The sequence below is a fragment of the Tamandua tetradactyla genome, chromosome 2 (genome assembly GCF_023851605.1).
Source record: "Tamandua tetradactyla isolate mTamTet1 chromosome 2, mTamTet1.pri, whole genome shotgun sequence".
Lineage (NCBI taxonomy): Eukaryota > Metazoa > Chordata > Mammalia > Pilosa > Myrmecophagidae > Tamandua > Tamandua tetradactyla.
The window spans coordinates 11,360,947-11,375,896 of NC_135328.1; the positions used below are offsets into that span (position 1 = coordinate 11,360,947).

At 41.3% G+C, this 14,950-nt stretch overlaps 1 protein-coding gene across 8 annotated transcripts in view; it reads right to left on the reverse strand.

Annotated features, from left to right (window-relative positions):
- SPIN1 (spindlin 1) overlaps window positions 1-13,676 on the reverse strand; it is a 102,986-nt gene extending 89,310 nt beyond the window's left edge. For 2 of the 8 annotated variants that reach the window (XM_077139573.1, XM_077139561.1), the window contains exon 1: window positions 13,563-13,676. The gene's annotated coding sequence lies outside the window, so the exon portion shown is untranslated. Of the gene's footprint in view, window positions 1-8,258; window positions 8,328-9,334; window positions 9,748-12,815; window positions 12,926-13,054; window positions 13,076-13,562 lie in introns of those variants that run through there. The other 6 variants (XM_077139582.1, XM_077139570.1, XM_077139564.1 and 3 more) reach the window with 5 other exon arrangements.
- Window positions 13,677-14,950: the final 1,274 nt, after the last annotated feature.

Below are 14,950 nucleotides of genomic sequence, written 5' to 3' on the forward strand. Positions count from 1 at the left end.
ACAACTCCCACAGTCTGCTTCTAAACAAAGATGAGCTGGCTGGAGGAATCCTCGTTGTTCTTGGCCAAAAACCTCTTAAAACTCCATGGCAATCCTAAGACTTTTCCTATCCAATTTCCTGTCTTTTCCTTTCTCCCCAGCAATGATAAAACCTTTATGTTTTTTCATAAAGGAGCCTTATGTTTTTCACAAAAGAGCCTGATGGCTCCTTCCCATTTTTCTTCACAATAAATGTAAGTCTAATCCCAACCTGTCTTGCTCTTGGAGGACCTGAATCAACAGTCTCAAACTGGAAATAACACAAACATGTATCAACAGGAAAATAGATAACCATGCGATCATACATGAAACTACAACTGTGATGAATGTTACACAGAAATTCACGATGAAATGGTCACACAGTTGGTTATCTGTCATAAACATGGTTCTATAAGTTATTTAGTGGCACAGTATATTTCACAGTAAAACAGAAACTCTGTGAAGTAAACAGTCCTCAACAAAAAGGGAGTTTGCTAAGATGAATTTTAAGTTTAAGAAGCTATTTGGAGGTCCAAGAATTAGAGAAGAGTTGAGCATCTGACCTGGACACCCAACTTGCTCTCGTGGCCTTCCCTCCCTCTGCCCTGCTTGCTACATCATGCCCCCCACCACCACCCACCCCGAAAGTTCCCACTTGAACAAAGGCATCAAACAAGTATACAGAGCTCTGCCTTGGAGCGAGATATCAACTTCAGCACCAAGGCCAAGTGGAGAAGAAAATGGTCGGAAGTACACTGAGGAGTCCATTGAGAAACTAAGCAAATGGCACCAGTACCATCCACGCCTACGATCCCAAGGGGAGCCTGGACAACACCCAGAACCTAACTGAATTTCACAAAACATCAAACATCAATGATTTCTCTGCTGGGATGGCCAAATGTGGGGCCAGCATCTGCACTCCCAGGACCAACGGCCAGAAGGGCTACTTTGAAGATTGCCACCCTTCCGCCAACTGTGACCCCTTTGCAGTGACAGAAGCCCTCACACGCACAGGGCTTCTCAATGAGACCAGCAACGAGACCTTTCAGTACAAGAACTAAATGAACTAAACCTCTAGCTGTCAAACCCCTCCCAGTTCTTCATCCCACTCCCCCTTTGCCTCTCTCCCAATTGTCCCACTAACTGTAACTCAAAGAGCAGAACATCAAGTTCTTTTTTATTCCTCTTGTTCAGTTAAATAACTCTTGCTTTTGGGGGCCAGGGTAGAAGGGTCACGTTCTTAATTTCTTCATACATAACCCTAATCCCCCTTTTACCCTATCACAGAAGCTTTGGAAGACTGAGGAAGCGGTGTATTAGTGAGGAGGGGACAGAGGAAAAACATAACCACTGCTTCCATTTAAATCAGGTGTGTCTATCTAGTAGGCACTGTCCAGTCTGGACAAAGAGCGTCCGTTTGTGGAGAGCAAGATTTTTTCTGTGACGTCACCAGAAGGTGAAGGGGGCCTGTAGTTAGCTGAGGACACACCCTCCCCCTTTTGGGGAGGGAAGTCTCATTTTTTTTTTTTCAAGATTATAGCCAACTTTCCTTTTTAAAGTGAGAATTAGAAGAGAAGGAAGGGTTAGGGTGATTAGGAGGAAAATGCTCTTGATCTCCTGCTGTTATGCTTCCCTCCCTTGAGGCTAAATACCCTAGCCTGAAGTCAAACCTCAGCGTAATTGATGGAAGAAAAAGTTCCTATGCTTAGTCCTCCTTTCTAACACAAGTATTTTTATATTTAAATGTAAACACAACAAAATATATATACAAGGGTGTGGATATGTTATTTTTTTCTAAAGAAGAAACCCATTCTAATTACCAGGAGGCAAACTGATTTAAACAGTCTGGTTAGAAATAAGAATCTCCTTTTGAGTGGGGGTGGGAGAGGCAGTACTTGAAAAGTCGGCTGTTTGGGGCCATTATTCACTCCCTAGCACTTGGGGAATGTCACTGTGTCCTGTCCACTCTTCTGCAGGGAGTGGGAATTGGTCCTGCCTGTATCAGGCCGAAGCAGGTTACTAGTAGTAGCAGTCATGAGAGCCTGGCGGTTGTGGTTTAAAAGACACACGCACGTGAGGGGCGAGCCTTTCCAGAACATCAGCTAGTTTCATCTTCCGACTCCTCACTATTGAAAGCCCTTCCAACATGAAAAGGTAGAATAAGCATAGTCCAAATACTCCTAAAGAGTGGCAGAAGGTCAAAGGTGATGGAGTTATACAGAGAAGGTAGGGTTTAACAAGAGTATGATTGCTGAATCATTATATTGATATTTCTTTTAGTATCTAAAACTCCAACTAATTGTTGTACTGCGCTCTGAAATTTATTTTTTGTATATATGTTATTTTTCACCAAAAAGAAAAAAAGAAGTGATGATAAAAATATCTCCAATGTTCTGGAGGAGCCTGAAGGAAAAATCTGAAATGATGTTCTGGTGGCCCATGACAAACTCTGGGATCTGTCCTGTAACCACTTTTTGAAGAGTACTCTGAAAACCATTGCTTTTTTTCTTTCTTTACTTTGTATATATGTAAATATTATACAATGAAAAATAAATAAATAAAAGATACGTGCTAACACACAGGGGTTTAGCAATACAAGCTGGCTGGTTAATTTAAGCTTTATGTTCCCAACAAGGGGGTACTGAGGTTATCTTCTGGTGGGAGTAACATGTCACTAAAGCAGTCTTTTGATACATTAAAATTGAAAAGAAAGCAAGAAGCTATTTGGAGCAAAGCAAACAATGCACTGTTAGTATCATACAAAAAGCCCTTCTCATTGCACCATCCAATCTCACTCTACAGATAATCACTGCTAGGAGACGGCTGTGAATCTAGCGATGTATTTCTGTGCAAATAGTTAAACATAATAAGTAACAGATACACACATCTTAACATACACATACACACACTGAGACTAACAGTTCTACAACTTGCTTCTCCTACTGAATGTTATTCTTTCCATATCAATATAATAAATTTTCCCTGTCAGTCTCTTTTTTTTTTAACAGTGGCAGAACATTCCAGTATATGGGTATAAAGATAATTTCTTTCACTAAATTACTATTGAACAGTTGTTTCTAACTTTCCACTATAATGAATAACCTTACACACAGTTGTATACTTGTGCAAATGCATCAATAAAATAAGTTCAGTAGAACTAAGGATAAAAAAGGATGTTTTAAATTTTGTTTTTTCACAATGAAACCACCCTCCAGAAAGTGGAACCAAATTATAGTCCCACTATAACAATAAAAGCTATTTATTTAAAAAGACAATGTACTTTAGATGAATATTACTTTATAGACAAATATCTTTTTTGTTTTTTTTTTTTCATGGTCAGGCACCAGGAATCGAATCAGGGTCTTTGGCCTGGCAGGATGGAAAAACATCATTTTAAAAACTGTGAGGAATAGCCATGAAAGGTACATAAGATTAATTTTATCTTTTGCTGCATTCATTTAAAGAAAAAACTTTATAAAGTTAAACAATAATGTGAGAGGTAAACCAAAAGGTCACTAGTTGTTTAAACCAAGAGATTAATGCTAAATGTAAAAAAGATCATTCAATAGACCTTTATGTACTTATTTAACAAAGATATTCTTCTAATAGTGCATTTGGGTGCTTAAACAATGTAACACGTTGTAAAATTTAGAATGTCTACGAAAAGGGAATAAATCATGTTGCAAACACTGAAACAGATCTCTAAACAGAATGCTTTAAGTATAAACTGTAGTTATTTGTGGACCACTGCTATAACCAAAACTATCTCACAAAATTTAACCTTAAATTTCCCAAAACGGAACAATTAAAAAACTCAATCTAAGAATGATTTTAAGAAATTGATAATTCATTGCAATTTACCAATAAAAAAATGATTCCTAGTTTTAGTATCCACCTTCCAAAATAGTGGAGAAAAGGGAAAATCTGGGAATGTTATACACCAAAGCCACTTAACAATCTTAGTTCATCTGAAGCATACATTCAATGTGTTTCTTGTAAAAAGTTTATCAAAAATCTTTATATGATTACTAATTAACTTCATCCACAGCTACACTTCAGAAATCTTTATTGTGAAGAACAATTTTCAGAAGAATAAAAGAGCCAATACATTCATAATATACTACTACGGCAACAAATACTGAAAAAAATGAGAGTAGAACACTTTCAGTAGGGGGAAACAATGAAAATTTCAAGGAAGAAAGGGGCGTCTACATGGGATCATAAAGTTAGGTAGAATTCCTGGCTCCCTGCCAGTCTTCTTTGCCTAACTTGATTACCTACTCCCCACTCAACCTTTCAAAGAATTTCAATCTTGCTCAATTAAGCTTCTCAGACCACCAGCATCTTGCACTTCTCTCATGAATAACAATGACCTGGAAAGCTAACAGGCTGCAAGTAAGTTATTTGTTTAAGCACTAGAAGACAGATTTTCTCTTTTATTTAGTTTCTTCCTTTCCCTGTGGTCAAATTTCCATTATTTTTAAACAAACAAAAACAATCTTTGAGCTGTGCTGCCCCACTGATACCAGACCTATATGCCATTAAAACATGACTTTCATATTATCAAATCAAGCATCAGCCGATTTTATTCTCACAGCATTTATTTACTTTCTGTGTCGGTGTTCATATTGTTTCTCAGTTCTCTTAGTCTTTCCTCCACTCTGTATTCTCACACAGAACTATCTCAAAGCTCCTCATTTGGGCTTAATTACTTGATGCTACAGACTACTGAAATTTACTGCAAAACTGGGAATTTGAAATTTAGAAGCCAGCATCACTGTATCATCAATACCATCTGAGAAGTGTAAAAATTTGGCTAATACAGATATTCCTAAAGATGGTCATTACAACATCTGGGAGTTTCTTCATATCAGAAGCAAAACTGCATGCGTTTCTCTTTGGTTCCTTGAGAGAAAACATGGTCAAAATAAAGTTAGAAATTATTATATGGAATAGATGAGATTCTGATACATACACATTGTTACTGGTAGCAGTTACTATTGAAAAACAGAGCTGATAAACTAGTAAAGATGAGAAGACCATGAACAAATAAAAACAAGCCTTACTAAACATAATAATTAAAGAAAAAAGGTCTTTCTTCAAGGGGACCTGACTTTTCCACCTTCATTCCAGAGGCTCTGGGAGTATGAACTCATTCACAGTTAACAAGGCCCAGGAACTGTGACTTCTGTCCATTAGATCTAGAACTTTATTGCTTATACAGATTAAGTAAGACCTTAGTAGAACTGCCCGTCTATCTCACTTCTAGGGACAGCTACTAGCCAACACCAAAGATCTCTAGAAGACAGACTATTCTGATTACTGCTTTGGCTCTACTGTCCATTACAGTAACCACGACCATCTTGTCTTTGGTGGTTAAGTGCAGCCACTTGGCCCCTGCCACCCTGGAATCCCATCATACCCCCCACTGCATATAGGGACTGGGTAAAATCTGCTGTTTATCTGCTGATTCACCTGGTTGGTATATGGCAGCACTGGGCCTGCAAACTGCTGTGGCAACTACTCCACCTTGCCCTGTAGGTCCTCCTGGAGCTTCTCTATCTCCTAAGCCAAGAATACATCTTTAGCTCCTCGATCAAGGGCCCAGCTATTGTAGGATACTCACACCACCAACCTTAGAAGCAAGAGGAAATGGCCTGGGCTTCAGTCTATTCCACCTGCAGCTTCCAATTTATTCTTCCCCACTTTATATCCACCTTCCTTTCCTGAATGCCTACCCTATGAACTTCCAGCTCCAGCATCAAGGACAAAGGCACAACAACCTTATAGAAACTGCTCAGCCAACTCCCAAAATTTTGTTTAACTCAAATCCTTGCAATCCCTCAAAAAAAAACAAATACTATAAACACATACGCAGATACATATTTTTTCCTCCATTTATCCTAGTAGTTCTGCTCTTCTAATTAAAGCCTAATTAAATAGTATAATTAAATATTACAGTATTCTAAAAAAAGGCAGTTAAAATTCAACAGATGTTTACTTATTACCCATATATATGCTAGACACCTGCACCGTGGACAAGATACTTAAATACACAGCCTCAATGTTCTTACTGGATAATTCTACCTTTCTCACACTGATAATCCAGGCTCTAAGCTAAGTACAAGAAGAGTAACTGTGGGCAAAATCAGGAACATCTCTGCTTTTATGAAGCTCAGCTTTCTGGGGAAAACTAATTAATTATGTAGGCAAATGTAATATTTGAATTTTGATAAGCACCAGAAAGGAGAAATTGGTATCTCTAATAGGAGAACTTGACTTCAGGGAGGTCAAAGAAACTTTGAGAAAAAGTTAATACTTGACAAAATTGCATAAAATTGATGGTCAAAAGCTGGGTAATGGAAACATGGGGGTTCATTGGACTATTCTCTTTACTTTTATAATGAAGATTTTCAAATGCACACAAAAAAAGAAATTTAAAGAAAAAGCGATGCTTAAGCCAAACTCTAAAAGAAGACTAAGAATATCTGAAACAAGCAAAGGACAGCATTTCAGGTAGTGCAAGCAGAGAAAGAACAAGCACCAAGATCCCTGGTGAATGAGAAGATAGTGAGTATGAGAGACTGAAGAAGGACAGTTATGTCTACAGCAAAGACAGCAAGAGGGAATAAATGTGGTACAAAATGAGGCTGCAGCCCAAAAGGATTATATAAACCCTTGAGGCCATGTTATGAAGTCCTTCAAGCAATGCCCTTAAAAACAATGAGAAGTCAATGAGGGTAAGTAAAGGGTGACACACTCAGATCTACCTTTAAAACGGTAATTTTTTGGCACTAACAAAGTTGCCAATGTGTTTACCTTTTACCTAGCAATTTCACTATTTTAAAACTACACCTGCACAAATATAAAACAATGTGTCACAAGATTACTCACTGCAGCAATATTTACAACAGAAATAGAATTTAAAAACCCAAATGTTTATTATTAGAATGCTGCCTCAAAAGGGTGTGAAAAATTTACATAGAGATATGAAGTCATCTCCAGACTAACTTAGATAAAAAGGCAGAAGCAAAAGAGCAAACACAGAATGCTATCTTTTGCACAGGAAAAGAAAGGGCAAAAAAAGTTTCTAATTATATTTGCAAAACTGAAATACTGGAAGAATAAACCCAGAAAATAATAAAAACGGGCAGGAGAGGAATGAGTAAAACAGACATAAATGAAAGTGACACTGTGAATGTTTTTTTATATAGTTTTACTTTCTTTTGGGTGCATGGTCTGGGAATCAAACCCGGGTCTCCTGCTTGGAAGGCGAGCATTTTTCCAATGAACGATCTGTGCATCCAGTTTTGACTTTTAAGCTACACAAATGTTTCACACATTGAAAAAAACTGCACTAAAAAAAAAATTAAAGTAACTCCTAAAAGTGAAGAATTTCAAGCAAATACACGAAACTAATTATCAAACTGATAACATAAATAAAGAGAATATCACAATCAAATGACTGAGAATATCAACTGTACATCCTTATAGGGTCACCATTTAAGAAAAAGAACTATAACCAAGTATAAATCTAGTAGTTTCAATGTTTATAAACTAATAAGTACTGATTTCCAAATATTTGTATTTTAAGATACAGGAAAGTATTGTTGCCAAGAATGCAAATTTTCAATGTTAGCAAAAAAAGGATAAAATCAAAGATAAGTAAAAACCCTGTAATGTTACATTTGAATTAGGAATATGAATAAAAAATCAACATCCATACTACCCCCAGTCTGTCCAATGAAAGTAGTAGCATTCCAGCACCAATGAGAACAAACACAGCACCCAAATTTTGGTATCTAAATTCCACTCCCCAATAAAAGGAGCTAAAAGACATGTAAAGAGCCTGGTACAGCTTGTGCCAGAAAGCAACAAATGTTTCAAAGATCAGTGGAACCATGCATGAAAGTACTCCCAGGGGCCAAAGATGGGACAAAGTGATGAAAAAAATTACTATTCGATTAAAATACACAGAACATATAAAAATCCATGGGTTCACAATCAATGTTAAGAAAGAAAAAGCAGAGAAACTCTCACATGCACACACACAAACAAAACCATGCAAGAAGAAAAATGAAAAAAGCGCTCTTTCTTCTGTTAAGCTGTGCCAGGACCCAAAACTCAGATTAGTAATATTAAATAATCATTTGCAGGCAAATCCAAAATCAAACATAACTTGTAAAGGGACATGAATGCAAGTAACACTGCGCAAATATTCCTTTTTATACAGTTCTGACCTTTTTTTCTTTGGGGGGCATGGTCCAGAAATCAAACCTGGGTCTCCAACATGAGAGTTCATATCTAAACTGTAGGAAAACCAAACACAACTTAATACAAATATAATCTAGGTGGGATCAACAATTCCCTCCTGACCAAAAGGGGGAAAAGAAGTGTAACTAATAAAGTATCAGTGGCAGAGAGAGTTCAAATAGAGCCGAGAGGCTACTCTGGAGGTTGTGCTTATGCAAACTTCAGTTAGACGTTGCTACCTATCATAACCTGCCAAATCCCAAGCAAAAACATTACAGTAAATCCTAAAGAACACCTAAGGCAATATATAAGATTCCACAAGGGTTCCATGCAGTAGAGTAACTTTCCAGACATCTACAACCTCCAGATAGGTCCCTGGACCAGATAAGCCCCAAAACCTAGGGGCCCAGCCTCTCCAAAACATCAGATAGTTCCATCTCCTGACACCATATTAGTGACAGGCCCTTCCAACATGAAAAAGTTGGAATGGCCATAGTCCAAACACCCTTAAAGAGAGGGAAAGAAAGATCAAAGGTGATAGCGGAGTTACACAGAGAAGACAGGACTTAACAAATGAATATGATGGCTGAATCATTAAACTGATATCTCTAGTCTCCAGTATCTTAGAACAGCTAGAAGCAAAAATCTAAAACTGTGAAACTGTAACCCACGTCAAACTCTGAAATATATTCTACCTCTAATTGTGGTGCTGTGCTTTGAAATTTATTGCTTTTTGGTATGTATGTTATTTTTCACAAAAAAAGAAAGAAAGTCAATTGTGATGAAAGAAAGGTATTCAAGCCTTTTAGCCTCCTATATTCTGGAACAGCTAGAAAGAAAAATCTGAGAGGATCATATGGTAGCCCATGACAAACTCTGGGATCTGTCCTATAACTACTTGTTGAAGAGTGCTTTGAAAACTATTGCTTTTTCATTTCTTTGCTTTGTATATAGGTTACACTATAAATTAAAGTTTACATAATCTAGACTAAAAAAAGGGCTTGTCCTTGTAAGTCTTTTTAAAAAAATCTCAAATTTATTAAAAAAAAAAAAAAAGCCTTACCTAGACTCTTCATTTACTCTCTCAACATTCAACATTGTGATGAAATAATATCCATGCTGAATGGAAACTGTCCAGTGGGGCCCAAGCCCCCGAAGGTGAACACAGTAACATTCTAGTGAGTCCGGACTTACTCCCCCTGCCTCAAATGACTTTAATCATCTTCTCTAACAGACTAAACTCTGGAAATTAGGTATTTCATACTGGCCAGAATGTTCCAACAATCTGTTGTAAAAATTATCCTTCTGAAGCACAGGCCTGATTAATGTCGCTACCTTTCAATGGCTTCCCACCATCTGTAGGATAAATGCCAATGACATAAATGTGAAGCATTTAAAACCTACCTCCAAAAAACAGACCAACCATATCACACTATGAGTGGTGGTAAGCAGTGGTATCGGTATCACCATCATCACCACCACCACCACCACCACCACCACATCAACCAGGCCCTTACCATATGCTAGAAGCTGCACAACCACTTTATCGAGCTGCCTCATTTAATCTTATACCTAGTGAAGGAGGGATTATCACCCCATTTTATAGGTAACACTGTCACGCATGAATAAAAGGTAACAGTGTAGGAATAAAATGGTTGTGATTCAAATTCAGGACATACGACCTCTTTTCATGCCTGTGCTTTTGCTGTTACCATCATCTAGAATTCCTTTACTTTCCTACTTTAACATTCTTGAACCAACTACAGCATTATCTTCTCTTCCAAGATACCCCTTAGCACAGAATTTCCTCATTATATGTATGTGTAATCTTCCCTACCAGACTGTAAAGTACTTTAAGGTATTTATGTACTTATATCTATACATTATATCTTTACTGACTTGTTTCAGAAAGTGGTTTCAAGGCTTTAAAAAGCTACCCAATAAAGATCTAACTTAAAATTAATAAACTGGACTGAATACTGAGGCACAACTAAGCAAACTGTTAATTTCAGCATGAAAACAGAAAAATCATACTAATGACTACTGCCAAGTTCAAAAGTAGGAAGGGGAAGGAAATCAACTATTATTGGCCCTAACCACTATCAGGAACAGTACTGGGAATTATACAAATTCATTTAATTCTCACAATAGCTTTACATGAGAGGTTTCATCCAAATTTAAAGTCAATTTGAAGAGTTTGAAAAAGGCTGCATGACGAATCAGATATATAGCTTTGGACGAGTAAGCAGTGGTGCTCAATTTCAACCCAGATTCTTCTGATTTGAAGGCCATGTTAATTCCATGTTTAACTCCAGACATCTTTTTCACAATACCATAACGCCTTCCACTGAACAAATTCCTTGGGTAAAAGAATTGATTCTCTTCTTCCAACTTCTTTTCATTCAAAGGAAAAGAAAAAAAATTCAATTTAGTGCCTAAAAAACATAAAGAAGAATTTACATGGATATACACCAATTGTTCTTTCCCAGCAAATTGAGATTCTAACAGGCAGGCCATAAGAATGTTCAAGCCATTCTTTTTAACCTCTAAATGATCCACATAATTAATTCTTCAAAAACAATAGTATCCTTTTCGTTTATTTCTAACACACTAGGAAAAAAGATGCTAACAATTAAGAAGAACTGTTGGTAAACTTGTTACTGTTCTTAACAATGTGTGCAATCATTTAAGTCACTGGGAAGCAAAAATGCATTAAATATCTTCTAATTAAGACTTCTGGCTAATAGAGCTCATAAAAACTTATCAATACAGTAAGAGCCAGATTATAGGGAACTGCCCATAAAATGCACAAGAACACACAAATCACATCACCACCACCCCCTCCTCAGTTCACAATTAAGGGAGAGGTGCTATTTTCTAAGATATACCATAAAGACACCAATGACCATACTTTCATAATCTAAGTATGTCCCAAGAAATATCAGCTGTTTTCTGATTTCCTTGATGCTAAACAGACACCCTACCAAACCAAACAAGGGTTCTGGGGCCAAATAAATGCAGAAAAGGCTGCAATATTTTTCAGCACCTGTGGCATCTCATTGAACAAGAGTCACAAAGAATGCCACATTAAGCAACACTGCTAAAGACATTCCAAAGCAAAGTTATCGAATCCCATATTGTCATTATGTTCCTAACTGGTAATTAAAGGCACTGTCAAAAACCTACTACAGTGAAATTTGGGGGCTCAATAAGGGTTAGAAAAAACAAACATGAAGAAATAGCAAGGTGTATACTGGTCCTTTTGTCTTACATATTTCATACACTCTTAACAGTAACTATTTCACTACTTAAAAGATTAAAAATTTAAAAACTCAGTTTTATTTCTCATGAGAAATACCAACTACCCAGAGTTTTGACATATTACGAAACCTTAACGTATAATTATTAAGGGTGGGTCATGAACGTTCTATAAATTACTAGCAACTCTAGTTGTTGGTGTTTGCCCATAACTAAAGCTGGAGGTGGGAAAGGAAGCATCAATTCACTTGATCTCTTTTCTGAAATTTCACAACCTCTAAGACCACGAACTCCGTAAGTCCTGATATAAATCGCCAGGTTTAGCTTTAATTCTCACTTCCTAGTGACAGTCACGTAGAAAACAATTACTGTACAAATCAATCCTTTCAGACTGCACCGACTTCATTCCAGAAAATTCGAACAGAGGAAAGTTATATAGGTTTTCGCATTTGGGTACGTATATCCGCTTTGGCACAAATCACGTTGGACAGTGAAATCCTTTAAAACATTTCATTATCTTGTACTACTTTTTATGTTCACGGTAAAATAGCTCAACAATGCACAGCCAAAGAATATGTCTGGAAAACTCTCTCCAAATAACCGGAATCCCGATGAACAAATTAAAGTAAAAAAAAAAAAAATTACGTAAATAAACTTTGAGGTACTTATTAAATAACATATATCACTGAAACCACTACCAAGATCAAATCTCGTAAAATCAAGAATGCATTAATGAAAGAACCTAACAGAAAGCCAAACCAAAACGCACTGCGTAGTTACCGCACCAAAAATTAATCTGAAGAAATTCCTAGTAGAATACATTCAAGGTCACTTATGATGGGGGAAAAAATGTGTCGAAAGAAATGCATTCCCAACGTCAATTCCTTATCCAACAGAAGGGCTGCCGAAGTATTTAACAAAGCCAGGAGAGGGTGCTGCGGCTGCCGGAGGACCGCATAGGATGGGAAATGTGCTAGTGGGCGTTATTGGAAGCAACAGAAAACATGCCTTTTCTATGAATCCAACAACTTCCAAGGACTAAGGGCTCCTCCACTCAAAAGCAACGCTACCTTCAAAACCCAGTACCCCTCACCCTGGGAAAAACAGGGCTACGCGCAAGTTCGTCTACCCACTAACAGAACCATACCCCGCAAGAGACGCGGCAACCCCGGGATTAGCTGCAGACACCCCAGACCTGCCATCCCACCCTCCCAACAGCAGCGCGGACGCAGCCTCCACACGAAAGCACCGCTCTCCGCCCGGCCCATCCGCGACCCAGGTGGTACCGTTTCTCTTCCTCCTCGCCCGCGACGAGCCGCGTCCAGCGCGCAGAGAGACTAGGCGTATTATGCAACACTGAACATTTCGCCGCTGCCAACGATTTTGGCGCATCGTCCCCTCCCCCACCCGCCCTCGAAAATACGCAGAGGCGAAGCCCCCCGCCCCCGCGCGTTCCGGGCTCCTCCGCCTGTCGCTGCCGGCAGACGCCGACAGCTGGGACTGGCCGGAGCCCGCAGAACCTTACCCCGCGCGGGCGGCGGCGCCGGCGCCGAGGAACAAAAGCGGCGCTAAGGGGCCGGCGGCGCCGGGGGCGCGGGGTGCGGCGCGGCGGCGGCCATGTTGGCGGGCGGGGCGCGCCGGGCGCCCGGGACTCGCTGGGCGGCGGCGGCGGCGGCGGCGGCAGAGGAGGAGGGGGCCGAGCGCGGCGGCGAACAAAGAAACGCGCAACCCGCGCGAGGAGGCCCGGGGAGGCCCGAGGAGGCCGAACCGCCTCCACCCCGGGGGTCGTCTCGGCCGGCAGGGGGCGCTGCGCTGGCGCGGCCCGGCCCGGACAATGCGCCGCCGCGGGGCACGGGCTGCCGGGCCGTCGGGCAGCGTTCACCTGGCACGACTTGGCCCGGGCCGGGCGAAGGCAGCCCCGCGCGGAAACCAGGGAGAGACGCCGACGCGCGCCTCACGCCCGCGCCTTCTCTCGCGGCGGCGACGCTGCCCCCGGAGCGGCCCCGTTCCCGCCCGCGGCGGAGAGGCCTCACCTGCCAACCCGCTTGAGGGCCGCTGTCCACAAGCCCCACGCGGGTTTTCGCCGACCCTCTTCTCTCAGGCTCCCTGCCCTGGCCCCAACCCGAGCCAGACGGCGCCTCCCCGCCCCCGCCAAGCCTCTCTTCGCCGCCGCCGCCCGCCTCCCGGCCTCCACGGCGCACGCGCACTGGGCCCGCCGAACTGCGACGGCCCCGCCACCCCGGCAGCAGACTCCGAGCCGGGCCGAACTGCGCAGGCGCTTCCGGGTGGGGGCGGGGCCTCGCGGCTGCTCACCTGGCGGGGCGGGGCGTAGCGGAGTATCGTCCTGGCTTGGAGGCACTGCCAGGTGCGCTAGGCGGACGCCAGGCTGGAGTCGCCTACGCGTTCGAAGTGCGGAGCTCCAGGAGTCTTGGGAGCAAGGTGGGTGCCGTTTCTACCAAAAGTTAGGCAGCTTGGGAGGAGTTTAGTTCTCGTTACTATGAAGACTTTCTAAGAGACGACTAGGTGCTCTTTGTCCTTGGATGTAAATAGTGAATCCTTCTGAGGCGTGCATACCCCAAGGATTTATGAAACTGGACAGAATGGCAAGAACATGCGCAAGAAAGGTGAGCTTTAAACGATAGAGAACATACTAGCTAAAATTGCAGTCGTTCGGGACCGCAGGACTTAAATCCTATAAAAATGCATATAGATTTGTTTCCTGTGATTTACTAGAACAGACGCCTTCCTCTTACCGCTGCCCTGCGAAGAGGTCTAGCGTCAAATCCCGGTCACCCCACAATCTACTTCCATGTAAAAAGCTATTTCTAGGTATTTCATGTTAACTTAAACCCCGAAGCTTCTCCTGCAAGATTCCTGACCTTACCGAGGTTGAGGGGTGGGAGGGCGGCTGGGGGAGGGGGGCATGATTTCTGCAAAGCCAGAAGTTTCAATCTGTACCAAGCCTCCTTCCCAAATGCAAGAACCCACCCACTCTCCTTGCGCGGTTAGAACCAGACATTCCCACGCTTGCGCGTTAATCTGTCCTTCTGTTTAGGTTAAGATACGCTTGGAGTATTAGGTTTACGTTGCTTGCACGAGAAGGGGTGGGGGAGGGAATGAAGCATGGAGAGCAGTTTTGAATGCTTCAGAGTGGACCGAAGGACATAGAGGCTGAATCCGGGTCTGCATCTCGCCGCCCGCTCCCATCCCGCCCCACGCGGTCACTAGACCTGTGTCCTGAGCTGGTCCCACTCCCTGTTCTGGTTCCTCGAGTGCGACAGCGCAGCCCCAGCACCCGCATGATAATAAACCGTCTCCCAGAGTGTTGTCGGCTCACGTTGCCGAATGCAATATTGGAGAAAGCACTTTGTTCACCCTAAATTGCAGAGCACCGAATGCAGTATTGGAGAAAGCACTTTGT